This window comes from Podarcis erhardii (assembly GCF_964252035.2).
Source record: "Podarcis erhardii genome assembly, chromosome: 2".
In the NCBI taxonomy this organism is placed as follows: Eukaryota; Metazoa; Chordata; class Lepidosauria; order Squamata; family Lacertidae; genus Podarcis; species Podarcis erhardii.
Genome location: NC_138498.1, coordinates 104,263,399 through 104,278,614, shown reverse-complemented (window position 1 = coordinate 104,278,614; position 15,216 = coordinate 104,263,399). Strand labels below are relative to the sequence as shown.

Genomic DNA, 15,216 nt, shown 5'->3' with positions numbered 1-15,216 from the left:
AATTTGTATTGGAAATACAGAGTAGGTTGGTAAATATTCCTGAGGTGGGTAAGTATCATTTCCAAGCATATACAGTCATACCTTGGGTTACAGACGCTACAGGTTGGATTTTTTCGGGTTACGGACCAGCCGAAACCTGGAAGTAGCGTAATGGGTTACTTCCGGGTTTCAGCAGTCGTGCCTGTGCAGAAGTGCTAAATCACACATTGCGCATGCGCAGAAGTGCAGAATCGCAACCCGCGCATGCACTGTAGTCATAAAAACCTTTACATGTTGGAATATAGTCCAGCGGCGCCAGGTTTATGGGGTGAAGGGAGTTTCAGCTCCCCCAATGTTTTTGGCAGGGGGCACTGCCCCCCCAATATTGATACAGCTGCCACCCCCTTCCGCCACCGGGCACCATCCACATGTCCCAGACTCTGCCTGGCAGCCCAGGAACCAGAAAGCGGCTGGGACAAACACGGGCAATCTTTGCTTCACTTGTCCCAGTTGCAGCCTGGCTCCCAAGCTAAGGCTGGGATGAACAAACGCAGATGTCAGGGACTGGGAAGAGGAGGAATGGTTGAGACTGCCTCCCCATCCTGACACTTCCAGGGAGGAGGAAGAGGAAGACAATATACGTAGATTTGCAACGGGTTTGAGGGAGGTCACAGGTCAGAGGCAGGTAATGTGAAAAGTTGGGAAATCGTGGGAGAGCCAGAACAGCTGGCTGACATGTTGTCATCAGAAAGTATTGGAGACCCTCCATTTCCCAGAACCCGATGAGCCTTAAAAGTAGGAGAGCAAAGAGCTCCAGTACTTCCCACTCTGTGGAGTCAAAACATATACCGTCATGTGAAAGTCTACAATCCCATGACTGCAATCATGGAGCAGGCATTCTAACAGATGTATCCACATGTACCGTGGTACAGTAGCTGGTCACCTGGAACCACAAAAACCAAACCAGCTACATATCACAGAGGCCTATAGCTGAATTAGGGTGGGAAATGCCATGGGGAGGACCATGACACTATTAGCACTCAGGTCAAAGCTATGCCTTACTGTCATGCCATGAGCATAAGGGAAGGAGACCCCCAAGGTGAGGAATGGATATTTTAGTTCCATCTGTGTGCACTGAGAACAAATTAGAATTGATCCCAAACTTAACTTAGCTATAAAGTAACAACTCGATACAGGGAAACCTCAGGGGAGAAGGGAATAAACTACTAGGATGCTGAGGAACAGAACTCTAATCATTATAAAATTATGAACTGGCATATAACTATATTCAGGGTCACAGCTAAATTAAAGTATTGATTTAGATCAAGATTTCTCCTCCCCCTCTCCTCGCTAATGCTTCCAGATTTTTTTTTAAAAAAAACATCTGTATGTTATAATTTACGGTGAAGATCAATTCTGATATCAATTGACCCTGCTTAGAAATCTGCACAATCTTAAATTAACTAACTTGAGATGTTTGAAATGGAGAGAAAGTATTCATTCCCCCCTAAAATAATCTCATTTTAAATCATATATATATATATATATATATATGTGTGTGTGTGTGTGTGTGTGTGTGTGTGTGTTTTGAAGGGTGGCATATGTAGTACCCATATATATATATATGGGTACTACATATGCCACCCTTCAAAACAACACAGCGAGGAAAGTCCCATGTTGTGCCAAATGAGTAATGTCAGACCTGGGTCTGCTTACCTACTAAAATTTATTGAGATCTCTAAAGAAATCAATGACTTAACCAAAAACCAGTAAATAAAGTGTAGTATAATCAAAGCCTGGGGGATTAAGGTAATGAATCTTCAATTATTAAATCTATACTCTTTAATTACAGGTAGCATCTCTCCCTTTTCACAAGCCATCTCTAAATCTGTCTTAACACCATATTTTTAACATTCCTGGAAGCCTTAGGAACGTAAGATTAAAGGGACATCTCAGATTCTAAGATTTTCTGTTTGCAGCTGCAGCCAGATTGATACCTTTGTAATTTTACAAGCAGGGCACAAAAAAATCAGCACCAGACCTATATAGATAATGGGGAAGCCTATTAGTAACCTTTACTGCACAGGCGAAAGTATCTATTCATTTCTAGAAGTGGACCATTGGGATCCCTTCCAGTCGGGATTCAGGCCTCATCATGGGACTGAAACTGCCTTGGTCGCACTGGTTGATGATCTCCGGCGGGCTAGGGACAAAGGTGAGAGCTGTTTCCTAGTTCTGCTGGATCTCTCAGCGGCGTTTGATACCATCGACCATAACATCCTTCTGGACCGTCTTGAGGGGCTGGGAGCTGGGGGCACTGTCATACAGTGGTTCCGCTCCTTTCTCCTGGGCCGTGTTCAGAAAGTGGTGGTGGGGGATGAGTGTTCAGACCCCTGGGCTCTCACTTGTGGGGTTCCTCAGGGTTCTGTCCTCTCCCCCATGCTTTTCAACATTTACATGCAGCCACTGGGAGAGATCATCAGGAGGTTTGGGCTGGGTGTTCATCAGTATGCAGATGATACCCAGCTCTACCTCTCTTTTAAATCAGAACCAGTGAAGGCGGTGAAGGTCCTGTGTGAGTGTCTGGAAGCGGTTGGAGGATGGATGGCGGCTAACAGATTGAGGTTGAATCCTGACAAGACAGAAGTACTGTTTTGGGGGGACAGGAGGCGGGCAGGTGTGGAGGATTCCCTGGTCCTGAATGGGGTAACTGTGCCCCTGAAGGACCAGGTGCGCAGCCTGGGAGTCATTTTGGACTCACAGCTGTCCATGGAGGCACAGGTCAAATCTGTATCCAGGGCAGCTGTTTACCAGCTCCATCTGGTACGTAGGCTGAGACCCTATCTGCCTGCAAACTGTCTCGCCAGAGTGGTACATGCTCTGGTTATCTCCCGCTTGGACTACTGCAATGCGCTCTACGTGGGGCTACCTTTGAAGGTGACCCGGAAACTACAACTAATCCAGAATGCGGCAGCTAGACTGGTGACTGGGAGCGGCTGCCGAGACCATATAACACCGGTCTTGAAAGACCTACATTGGCTCCCAGTACGTTTCCGAGCACAATTCAAAGTGTTGGTGTTGACCTTTAAAGCCCTAAATGGCCTCGGTCCAGTATATCTGAAGGAGCGTCTCCTCCCCCATCGTTCTGCCCGGACACTGAGGTCCAGCTCCGAGGGCCTTCTGGCGGTTCCCTCACTGCGAGAGGCCAAGTTACAGGGAACCAGGCAGAGGGCCTTCTCGGTAGTGGCGCCCACCCTGTGGAATGCCCTCCCATCAGATGTCAAAGCGATAAACAACTACCTGACATTCAGAAGACATCTGAAGGCAGCCCTGTTCAGGGAAGTTTTTAATATGTGACATTTTAGTGTATTTTTAATCTTTGTTGGAAGCCGCCCAGAGTGGCTGGGGAAACCCAGCCAGATGGGTGGGGTGCAAATAAATTATTATTATTATTATTATTATTATTATTATTATTACCCTCTCCATTGCTTAGACTACTGACTGTTTTTTTTTTTTTTTTGCAAATCATCTTTACAGAATTGGTTTCTTTTAATTTACATTCATAGAATCACATTATAACATCTCAGTTCTCCTATAGCTAAACATGTCTTTCAAAATAATAATAAAGAAAACAAAAACAAAAATTTGTTCTTAATTGCTTGATTCATTTATACGCCTTTTATACTTGACTTCCCTCCCCTTCTTACTTGGGTCCTAAGTTTTACTTATTTGAATGCCTCTCTTAACATGTCCATGAGCGTTAAAACTTTTCCTGTTTTTCCAGTATATTTTAGTATTTTTTTCTTACAGAAGTTATTCCAAACCAGTCAAAATTTCAATGTCCCCATAACAGTCTTTCAAATATTGTTTGAATATGTTCCAATCTTTTTTAAAATTTGTTTTGTTTGATCGCTTATCTGCCCAGTCAACTTGTCCATCTCTGCGTACTCCATTAATTTGGTCAACCAATCTTTTTTGGTCAGTAAACATTCCCTTTTCCAGTTCTGTGCAATCACAGTGGTGTTGGAGTACATGAATACTTTCTTTAAATCTTTTGGAATCTCATTTCCCACAATCCCCAATAGGAATGCTTCTGGTTTGGTGGGGGGGAATTAAACCACTGACTAATCCTAAAGAGGACCTGTTCTCTTATCATATGACTGCTAAGTTTATTCCACAGACTTAGGTGATTTAATTTGCATGCAGCATTCTGAAAATCCAAAATCTTAACCATTGTTTGCTTTTTAATTTTGATGCACACTGCTCAGAAACTTCCGTCATTAAGCAGCATATAAATAGATTAAATAAATAAATAAATATGCAATGGCTGTGTTCCCATTAAACAAGTAGCCTTCCTTTATTCAGCTCAAATTCTCCCTCCTCTCTCCTCTCACATTGCTAGGTCAATGTTGGAAGTTTCCCCTTTCGGTTCCCTGCTTTGTCTGAACATTCAGATTGTGGTTTAACACTAACTATGGCCAATTTCAAAGCCAGCCACCTTCAAACAATGGCCATAGTTAAACCGCATTACCTAATTCAGACAAAATAAGAAGCCACAGTTTGCTAAAAACTGAAAGCAAACCTTCTGAATTCTTCCTCCCAGCTGTTTGAGATGAAGAGAAGGAAAAGGGAGCCCACAATTTTGTGGCTCACCATGGTTCTTCTAGACCATAGTTTATTGTTGCATGCACATATAACCATTGTCTACTGAATCATCTTTGTTTGTTTGTTCAAACTCGCAAAGAATTCTTAGAAGTTAGTGAAGCAGGACTTCCATTACTTTTATTATTTAATTTGTTATTTATACAATTCCCATTTTAAAAAATGAAACATGTAAAACAGTTCTGGTGGCAGCACAGACCTTGCAAACAAATTCTCCTAACGGAAGTGCAGATTTCTATGTCTGCTAAAATTGTACGCACATTTGAATAAATGCAATTAACCTTTTATTTTGTTGCCATAAACAGGATGGATGGCTTTCCACCAAGCAGCCAGCCCTCAAGGAACACACTGATTTTGAATAATTGTTTTTAAAAATCCGTACAGCTTCATTCTGCTATATACAGAATCCCTGAGAGATCATCTCATCACCTCCATGTTCTAAGATGACCTTTAAGATAGACACAGGATAAATACGCCACCTTCGCACCAAATCAAGTCTGCGAGGGTGCGCAGACAGTAGGACTGTGCAAACGTGCCTCAATCCATTTTGAGATTAATTCACACTTTCATCCAGTGTTTTCTGTTCAGCTGCAGCTGGTTTATTTTGCTGCTGCGGAGATACACTTCTTCTTTTTTTACGTATATCATAGCAAACTGACTTCCAATGTTGACGGATACGGTAGATTAATTAGTTTACCATTATCCATCTTTAGGAGGGAGAGGTTGTAAGTCCAATATAGAAATAAATAAAACCCAGGGCATATTCATGCCGTCAGGCACTATGACAACAGAATACCGGACTAAATTAAGTTTTGGCTTTATCCAGCAGAGCTCTCCTTATGTTCTTATGGTGATCATTTGCACTTGGTACATAGTTTCCTTAACTATTTTCCAGTTATTGTTTCAAAGGTTGTTGTTTCTTGTTTTTTAAGTCTGACTAGTGTGGTTAACATATAATTTCACTCTGTTCCTATTGAGCCCAAATACTGTATTTTCCCATTAGACCACAATCAATCCAGGCTGCAATTATCTCCATACACAACAGTTGAAGGGTATGGGGTTTCTTTTCCAAGAATTCATTGTTTTGTGATGTTGACACATAGTTGCAATTTCCAGTAAGGCCTGCATTATATCAAAATGGCTGCACTAGCCTGTCCAGCTGTGGTTGATGGAAATTACTGCAGGGCAGCAGTGGTATCTGAGAAAAAGCAACGGGAGCATCATTATAGTGGTCCATTTAGCAGGGTCAGGGATGCAATATCAGTATAAGTCTGTGAATGTGAAGACTGTCAGTGAATTGGATCTCCTAAGGGGAAGTCTGGAAGACCTATGATATGAGCCATTTTGGCAAAGCTCTGCAGATCAGGAAATATCAGAGATCAATATTTTATGCTAAATCATCTCTTAGGTGAAGTGATCTACATGCTCACTGACATTTTCTACATACTAATATAACCTCATATCAAGTAGATTATTAGTTAAACATCTAAGCCCTTTCCCGCAAGGAGTATAGCATACAGTGGTACCTCGGGTTACATACGCTTCAGGTTACAGACTTCACTAACCCAGAAATAGTACCTTGGATTAAGAACTTTGCTTCAGGATGAGAACAGAAATCGTGCTCCGGTGGCACGGCGGCAGCAGGAGGCCCCATTAGCTAAAATGGTGCTTCGGGTTAAGAACAGTTTCAAATTAAGAACAGACCTCTGGAACGAATTAAGTACTTAACCCGAGGTACCACTGTATAGTATACTAGGCATTTTGCCCCCCTCATATCTCTGCCTGCAGCCATTACATTCACTCTTTTAACATATTTATTTCTTATTTATAAAATGTGTTTGTAAGCCTTCTGCAGAGCCACACCCTCACAAAACAACATGCATAGAAAGGAAGATACAAGTTACATTAGGTAGATTGGACAGGTGTACAATTGCCAAGAGAAAACTGCTGTGAATCACATAAGGCATTAACACTCTTTAGGAAAGGCAAGAGTAAAGGCTTTCAAGGTGCTCTTAAAAGCCAATATATAAGGGAGGCCCAAACACAAGTCATTTGGAAAGGAGTTCCATAACCATGGGGCCACTAGCAAGAAGGCCCTGTATCTCATGCACACCAACCTTATCAATGAACATGCAAATTAGATGTCCAGAGCAGGCACCTCACCTTGGACTTCTAATCGGTTGTGAGTTAGTAGGTTTGCAATCTGGTAAGAGTGTACCTGTTGCTTGGCCCTATTTATAAATAAGCCAAATATTTAAAAATGCCCTAAGTCTCCAGCAATTTCTCTTTCAAAGGAAAGCAAAACCCAGTTGGTGATGTCCCTGAAATTTCCCCTACATGGAACAATATTAATACACAGACTCCCTCCCACGCTAACCAACAACATCCCCTCCAGGCAGAAGATGGGGGGGAGGAGACCTGCCTACTTAAGCCCATCTTCTGGAAACATCTCCAGTTAGTATCTTCTGTGATAATCAGTCACCTGTACCAGTCACCACTGTGGTGTTGTGGTTAAGAGCGGTAGACTCATAATCTGGGGAACTGGGTTCGCTTCCCTGCTCCTCCACATGCATCTGCTAGGTGACCTTGGGCTAGTCACACTTCTCTGAAGTCTCTCAGCCCCACTCACCTCACAGAGTGTTTGTTGTGGGGGAGGAAGGGAAAGGAGAATGTTAGCCGCTTGGAGACTCCTTCAGGTAGTGATAAAATGGGATATCAAATCCAAACTCTTCTTCTTCTTACTCAATCAAAGAAATACTTTGATTGAATCATTGGTTGACATGGCTTGACCACATAAGAAGTCTCTACAGAATCCCATCTTACAAACACAAACTAATAATAATAATAATAATAATTTATTTATACCCTGCACCAGCCACTCTGGGTGATTCCCAAAAGAATATTAAAAACACAATAAAACATCAAAGATTAAAAACTTCCCTAAACAGGGCTGCCTTCAAATGTCTTCTAAAAGTCATATAGTTGTTTATTTCCATCTGATGGGAGGGCGTTCCACAGGGCAGGCGCCACTACCGAGAAGGCCCTCTGCCTGGTTCCCTGCAACCTCACTTCTCGCAGTGAGGGAACCACCAGAAGGCCCTCAGGGCTGGACCTCAGTGTCCGGGCTGAGCGATGGGGATGGAGATGCTCCTTCAGGTGTACTGGGCCGAGGCAGTTTAGGGCTTTGAATTGTGCTCAGAAATGTAATAGGAGCCAATGATAAGCTTGGAGAGGACCCAAAGATATCCTGTAGGCTACCCACTCCAACCTACCTAATCCTGTAACAATATTTTTACGTTGGCATCCAAATGTGACCACACAATAGCTAGGATCCAAAGGACCACTTTTCAGCCACCTTCTTCCTCTTTCCCCATAAGGCTGCTCCTGTGGCTTGCAGACGTTTGGGTACAGCATCCCAGTAAGGGCTTAGAAAAGGGGATTGGAAAACTCCCATGCCCAAAAGCACTCGGTGTGCACAAACAAAAGGATCTTAGCTAGCACGTCCTAAGAATCCGTTCCGAATGTCTGCTGCTACAATCCAAGTAAAATGATTGCTCACCTTATTCATTCCAAGGAGTTAACAGTCCAGGACACTGAAAAGAAAAGAGGGAATCACTAACTCACTCATTCTGCTCAAGAATTAATGCACGCTAAAAATGCTTTCGTAAGCTTAAAAGGAAACCAATTTTATTTTCTTTAAGATCATGCATTCGCCAAACGAAAATACAAATCTGATGTAATAACCTACAACAGAAATGAAACTTGACACATTTCCCTGTTACCAGATGCAAAACTGAGGAGATCTAAGAATAAAATGCATGTCTTCAAAGTCTTATAATTTTAAACACTGTTATTTGTCTAGTTCCCATTGAACATACGCCTGCTTAACAGAAGGGGTTTAACTGAAAGCTAAGTTAAACTGTATTGGATACAATAGTGGCAATCGTATGTAAAACTCATTCCTTGTTAATCAAACAATTAAGTAATTCGGAATCCAAGCATCAAGAACACACACCTTAGGTGTCTACAAGATTGTGTAGCCTACACATTTTTTACACTCACCACTTCTACCAATTATGATGTTCAAACACAGCATCACATTTTGAGATGGTATCTCTTTTTAAATAAGTGTAATGCAGCCAGGGCAATTTAAGAAGCTTACTGAACACCCTGGACAAGACAACTCCATTCCACATTAGTTATACTCTCACAAGGAAGGGACACGGGTGGCGCTGTGGTCTAAACCACTGAGCCTCTTGGGCTTGCCGATTGGAAGGTCAGTGGTTCGAATCCGCACAACAGGGTGAGCTCCCGTTGCTCTGTCCCAGCTTCTGCCAACCTAGCAGTTCGAAAGCACGCCAGTGCAAGTAGATAAATAGGTACCGCTGTGATGGGAAGGTAAACGGCGTTTCCGTGTGCTCTGGCACTCGTTCCGATGTCCTGTTGCGCCAGAAGCGGTTTAGTCCTGCTGGCCACATGACCCGGAAAGCTGTCTGTGGACAAACGCCAGCTCCCTCGGCCTGAAAAGTGAGATGAGCGCCTCACCCCATAATCGCCTCTGACTGGACTTAACTGTCCAGGGGTCCTTTACCTTTACCTTACCTTACTTTCACAAGTTTCAAAGAATTGAAAAGTCAACTGCTCTTTGTCTCCACTACGTTACCCATACTAAGGCAGGGTATTCACCTAATAAGTCCTATGGTGAAATAACAGTCCACTGGGAGAGGAAAGAGGAGACCATTCTGTATAGCAAGCTGAAATGTTTTTGCAGGCAGACTGATCAGAAGAGCATAACATCGAGTCCTTCCCCATCCATTCCCAGAATTCTTGCGGAGGGAATGGGTTTTAAAGCTATGTTGCATACACAGCGTAAGAATTTAAACAAAAGAACTAGACTTTAAGGCTCTACAACAGACAGGATTTACAAGCAGTACAAAATAATAGTTTTAACTTAGGTTAGTTTAATGGCAAAGAATCTAATCAACTGTTAAGAAACTTAGCTGACCCTCCTTTGGAGAGAAAAAAATTAATTCAGGAGCAGGTAGCTAAAATGGTGGGATCCCTATATTGTTGCTCTATGCAAGGTTTCCCAGACTTGGCTCACCAGCTGTTTTCGAACTACCACAACTCCCATCATTCCAGTTGTCAGGGATGATAGGAACTGTAGTCCAAAACAGCAGTAAACCTAAATTTGGGAAACTTTGCTCTATTGTATTGCCCTATTAGTCTGGCTCTGAATAAGCCAACCCTAAAAGAAAGGCAAGAGATAGAAAAACATGATTTGAAACTGGATGCAGAATTCTGCTGAAGTTATTACTGGCTGCAAACTAGAAAAGCAGTCAATTTGAATTATTAGCAGTGGGAAAGATGGGACATTAAGTTCTATTCATTTCAAACTTTTTTTAAAAAAAATGACAATTTAATACGGTGACATTTACCCGAGACACAGCTGTTCACTTAGCTTTGGCTACTTAATACATAGATGTCAATGCTAGAGGCAAGCTCAAAGCTTCCACGGAAATGGCGGAGGACCCTTTTGATATAGATTCATTTCTTTCCTGCAATGCAGTGCTTAATTTTGCCAATTAGAAAGCCTGGGGTTAAAGCGTGGTTTAAATCACACATGCTCCCAATTGTTGGCTACATGAAGACAGGTTGTACTACTCGGCAGTGACAAAAATATGCAACCTTCAAAAGAAGACTCAAAAAAGTTGGCACAGATGAGTTAGGAGAAAGCGAATCCCCGCTTCGAATCTAACTTCAGTCTAGAACTCACCGGACCAGCACCCATAAAGGCTTTGTGACTTTGACCCAGTATATCTGAAGGAGCGTCTCCACCCCCATCTTTCAGACACTGAGGTCCAGCTCCGAGGGCTTTCTGGCAGTCCCCTCACTGTGAGAAGAGGGCCTTCTCAGTAGTGGCGCCCGCCCTGTAGAACACCCTCCCATCAGATGTCAAGGAAATAAGCAAATATCTGACTTTTAGAAAGACATCTGAAGGTAGCCACGTTTGGGGAATTTTTAAATGTTTGATGTTTTATTGTATTTTGAATACACTGGTACCTCAGGTTACAGACGCTTCAGGTTACAGACTCCACTAACCCGGAAGTAGTAACTCGGGTTAAGAACTTTGCTTTAGGATGAGAACAGAAATCGTGTGGCGGCGGCACGGCGGCAGCGGGAAGCCCCATTAGCTAAAGTGGTACCTCAGGTTAAGAACAGTTTCAGGTTAAGAACGGACCTCCAGAATGAATTAAGTTCTTAACCCGAGGTACCACTGTATTCTGTTGGGAACAGCCCAGAGTGGCTGAGGAAACCCAGCCATATGGGTGGGGTATAAATATTATTATTATCATTATCATTATCATTATTATTATTATTAGCTAATCAGTAATCAGCTGCAGGTGGAGCCACTTCGTCTTCTCCCCCTTCAGGCTGCTGTTCAGCAGGTGAAGCTGACCCTTGGCCCATGACAATTATACCTTGGATGCCATATATCACAATATGACTATCTTCGATTTAAAAAGTTGGGTACACACCATATATCTGAAGCACCCCCCGCAAAAGAATGCTCGGAACGCTAGCTTCTTAAGGGTGCCAAGATCTACATCTGTGGGGGGTAAACTAAAACTTCCAGATTATTTGGGTGAAATAATGCACTTTCAGTGTATAGTGGCAACACACAGACTGAATTAATCTCCATGCCAGCCAACACTCCCGGGATAGGGAGGAGGCCAGGGAGAGCTCTGCTCTTTATAGCCGATTCCAAATATAGTTAGATGACATTCGTATGGCAGTATACCAATAACCTATGTTTGTACTTTAGAAGGTAATTATTTCCTTCTAACTATACAATTACCGTAGAATAAAAATACTAGTGACCTTGATTTAAGCAACACAGCCCTTGACTATTTCAAGATAAGCTTCCCACATCGGTAAAAGCTGAGAGGAGAGTCACAAGGGAGAACCATTTAGCCTAAGTCCCAGCATGATTTTACAGCCCCCTTCTAAGATCCTCAAGCCTTTTTAAAGAGCTTTTGTTATTTGGAATATTTCCAGTAAGCACTAAGCATTAAAACAGCACCTGTGCAGCTGCTAAGTTGAATCACCTGTTCGTTGCCCTAGAGAATTAAAAAAGCATTTAATACAATATTATAGAAAGTTGACACAGAGAGAGACCAGAAGGAAGAAGAGAGGAAGCAGGGTGGGGAAGAACCTGTTTCGCACTTCTAAAAAGAATGTGTTTAATTTGCCACTGGAGGAAAAACCCACTAACATGGAAACTGAAAGCAGTATTCTGAACGTGAGGGAAGAGACTTTCCACACGCACCCGGGTTCAGCACCTTTCTAGCTTGTATCACCTTTCTGGCTTCCATCAGTTATGTCCTGCCTTTCTAAATGTGACTAAGGCTATGATCCAAGCTTACTGACTAGGAATAAGACCACTACATATATTAAACTCCTCTGCTTAAATATTAACTCTGTTTCTCCCTTCCTCCCTGCCTCCCACCACTTCTCTCTCTCGCTCTCGCTCTCGCTCTCTCTTACACACACACACCCTTGACATGGCTTGTTAAGTGCCAAAAGTGGAAGCAACACAATTTGTTGCCTCCAGTTCCCCGTGTTATTTATTGCAATCCAGAGGATGCAGAGTAATTGGAAAGCTGATAAGCTCCTCCACACATACGTTAAAATGAGATTTAAGTTAGCGCTCCGAAAGAGTCCTGGGGGATTCTAAATGAAAGTTTTATAAGCACTGATATATGCACATATTATTAACTCCAGTCGTAATACCTTATTTAAACAATTAGCCTCCACTTCAAAGAATCGGCCCCACTGAAATTTTGCAGGACGACTCCTCGGCGCCAGGTCTCATTCTCACAGCCAACCGCAGCAAAACCGCAGTCGGTGGTTATTATTATTATTATTATTATTATTATTATTATTATTATTAAAATTTATATACCGCCCTATACCCAGAGGTCTCAGTTACGAGAAGAAAGCCACTTACATTCTGCTTGGTAATCCACTTCCCCAGTATTCAAGGCTGCCCCTTCCTCACTTTTTTTTGGGGGGGGGAGGGGGCAGGGAAAGGAAACAGCACTCCACAGCCATAATCAAGGAGTCTTGTCTGGTGGGAATATAATTAGAATTCCCTGCCAGAGCTTCCCCTTCTGATAAAGGTGTACTCAGCATGTGTGTATACTAAAAAATTCCACATTGCTGTTCTTGGCATTTAATTAGGGGGTAAAGTAAAACGTGCAGGACTGGAATTTTAAGTGTTGGTTTAATAACCTTTATCCAGCTCATTTCTCAATGATTTTCTTCCTCTCTGGAGAGGCTTCTAATGTCAAACTGTGGTATTAAGGTGAGTCATGGTTACTGAAGAGGCACAAGGAAAGTACATGACAGAATTTCTTAATTTTAAGATTGCTGGCGGGGTGGGGAGGGGCGTTGTGCAGAAGAAGCTGAAGTCTTCCCTTCATTTCAGAAATAACACACAGAAAGCTTATACCTCATGAGCAGTAGGGGAAATGGGGGGTGGGGCACTCAAGACTTGAAAACATAAGAATAGCCTACCTAGTCCAGCATCCTTTTCTCACAGTGGCCTAACAAATGCCCTTGGAAAGCTTGCAAACAGCACAATTCTCCCCTTTGCCGGCATCAACAACTTGTCTTCAGAAGCGTATTGTCTCCCATTGTGGTGGCAGAGTATAGCCATCATGGCCAGTTAGTTATTTTTAACATGTACGGAATCATAATCTTGCCCACATCAAGGACAAAATGCCATCCACACCTGCTTTATCCTTTTATTTGTTGAAATTCATAGCTCATCCTAACCCAGAAGGTTTGCTGCAGTATCAGAAGATTTGTCAAACAGAATGATTATTGATATTGGGTTTTTTCAGCTTTCGTTTGAAGATAATGTAAAGCAGTCGGATGAGAAGGTAGCTGAAGTATCTTGCGCTTCTTATTCTCAGCCTCTGAGGGGTGTATCCACGGTTGGTGAAACTAAGAGAAAACTCAATTGGTAGCTCCATTCATTGAGTGGAACTTAGTTGAAATTAACAGAAAATGTTTGCTTAAACAAAAAGCCACTTTCACAATGTACTCTGGTCCAGAATTTGATGGCACGCTGGAGGAAGAGAAGGAGTCCCCAAACTGAGGGACAGTCAAATGTAGTACTTCTTTATACATTGTTCAATGCTCTTGATAAGCGGAGAGTATGCCCAGGATCAGAGTTAGTTACAGAAAGAGTAGATTTCCATGCCGACCAACAGAAAGACCACATTATCCACACATCAACTGACATCCCACACTGGAATGCCAAATAATCCCAAGTGCAGGGATATAGCGATATCCACCCTTTCCTGGGATTTTGTGGAGGGGGGTGGGCTTTCCACGCATGAGTGTTTGCAGCAGTTCGATGGTGCAGGAGCATGGGAGGGACAGAGAGGGAGGGAAGAAGAGCAGCAGCATGTTCCTGGTCTTTCTCTTCCCTGAAAGCTGCAGCCAATAGGACAGCAAGCAAGTCAGCCCTGCAAGCATCCCTTGCAACGTCTGGCGGTTCCATGCGGTGGTAGTTGTTAGGAACCTAAATTATGAATAATTTGTCATGTGTAGACTCCAAGACACAAGAGCAGAGGAGGCAGTTCTCCTGATGCCATGGAGAAAGTGGGGCTTAGATTTAAATCCCAGAACTTCTTTGTGAAACATGTCCACAGTCCAACACTCTCTCACTTTCTGTCTCCCAATCACCTTCTCCATGAAGCCCTTTGTTCTCACTTCTGAGGAAACAAAGCCTAAGCAACCACATTCATTCACTCCCCTCCCCCATTACTGTTACCTTTGTTTTCTTTCTACCCATTGTCTCCCTTTCTTATGGAATCTAATTTTGTGTTTATCTGGGTCGGGAGCTTAACAAAAAAAAGCTTATGCAACTCCGGAAAGAAGAAGAATAAGAGTTTGGCTTTGATATCCCGCCTTTCACTCCCTTTAAGGAGTCTCAAAGCGGATAACATTCTCCTTTCCCTTCCTCCCCCACAACAACCACTCTGTGAGGTGAGTGGGGCTGAGAGACTTCAAAGAAGTGTGACTGGCCCAAGGTCACCCAGCAGCTGCATGTGGAGGAGCGGAGACGCGAACCCGGTTCCCCAGATTACGAGACTATCGCTCTTAACCACTACACCACACTGGCTCTGTGCACCAATGGTTCTGTTTAAGCAAACAAGTGAGAGCTGGTCGCTGAAGAATTGATGCTTTTGAATTATGGTGCTGGAGGAGTCTCTTGAGAGTCCCATGGACTGCAAAAAGATCAAACCTATCCATTCTGAAGGAAATCAGCCTTGAGTGCTCACTGGAAGGACAGATCGTGAAGCTGAGGCTCCAATACTTTGGCCACCTCATGAGAAGAGAAGACTCCCTGGAAAAGACCCTGATGTTGGGGAAGATTGAGGGCACAAGGAGAAGGGGACGACAGAGGACGAGATGGTTGGACAGTGTTCTCAAAGCTACCAGCATGAATTTGACCAAACTGCCGGAGGCAGTGGAAGACAGGAGTGCCTGGCGTGCTCT

At 43.1% G+C, this 15,216-nt stretch overlaps 1 protein-coding gene across 6 annotated transcripts in view; it reads right to left on the bottom strand.

Annotated features, from left to right (window-relative positions):
- Positions 1 to 15,216, bottom strand: part of FHIT (fragile histidine triad diadenosine triphosphatase) — a 1,027,317-nt gene that overhangs the window by 841,181 nt on the left and 170,920 nt on the right. For 3 of the 6 annotated variants that reach the window (XM_081854051.1, XM_081854045.1, XM_081854046.1), the window contains exon 3: positions 8,201 to 8,234. The exons of the other annotated variants lie outside the window; for them this stretch is intronic. The gene's annotated coding sequence lies outside the window, so the exon portion shown is untranslated. The remainder of the gene's footprint in view (positions 1 to 8,200; positions 8,235 to 15,216) is intronic. 6 annotated transcript variants of the gene reach the window in all.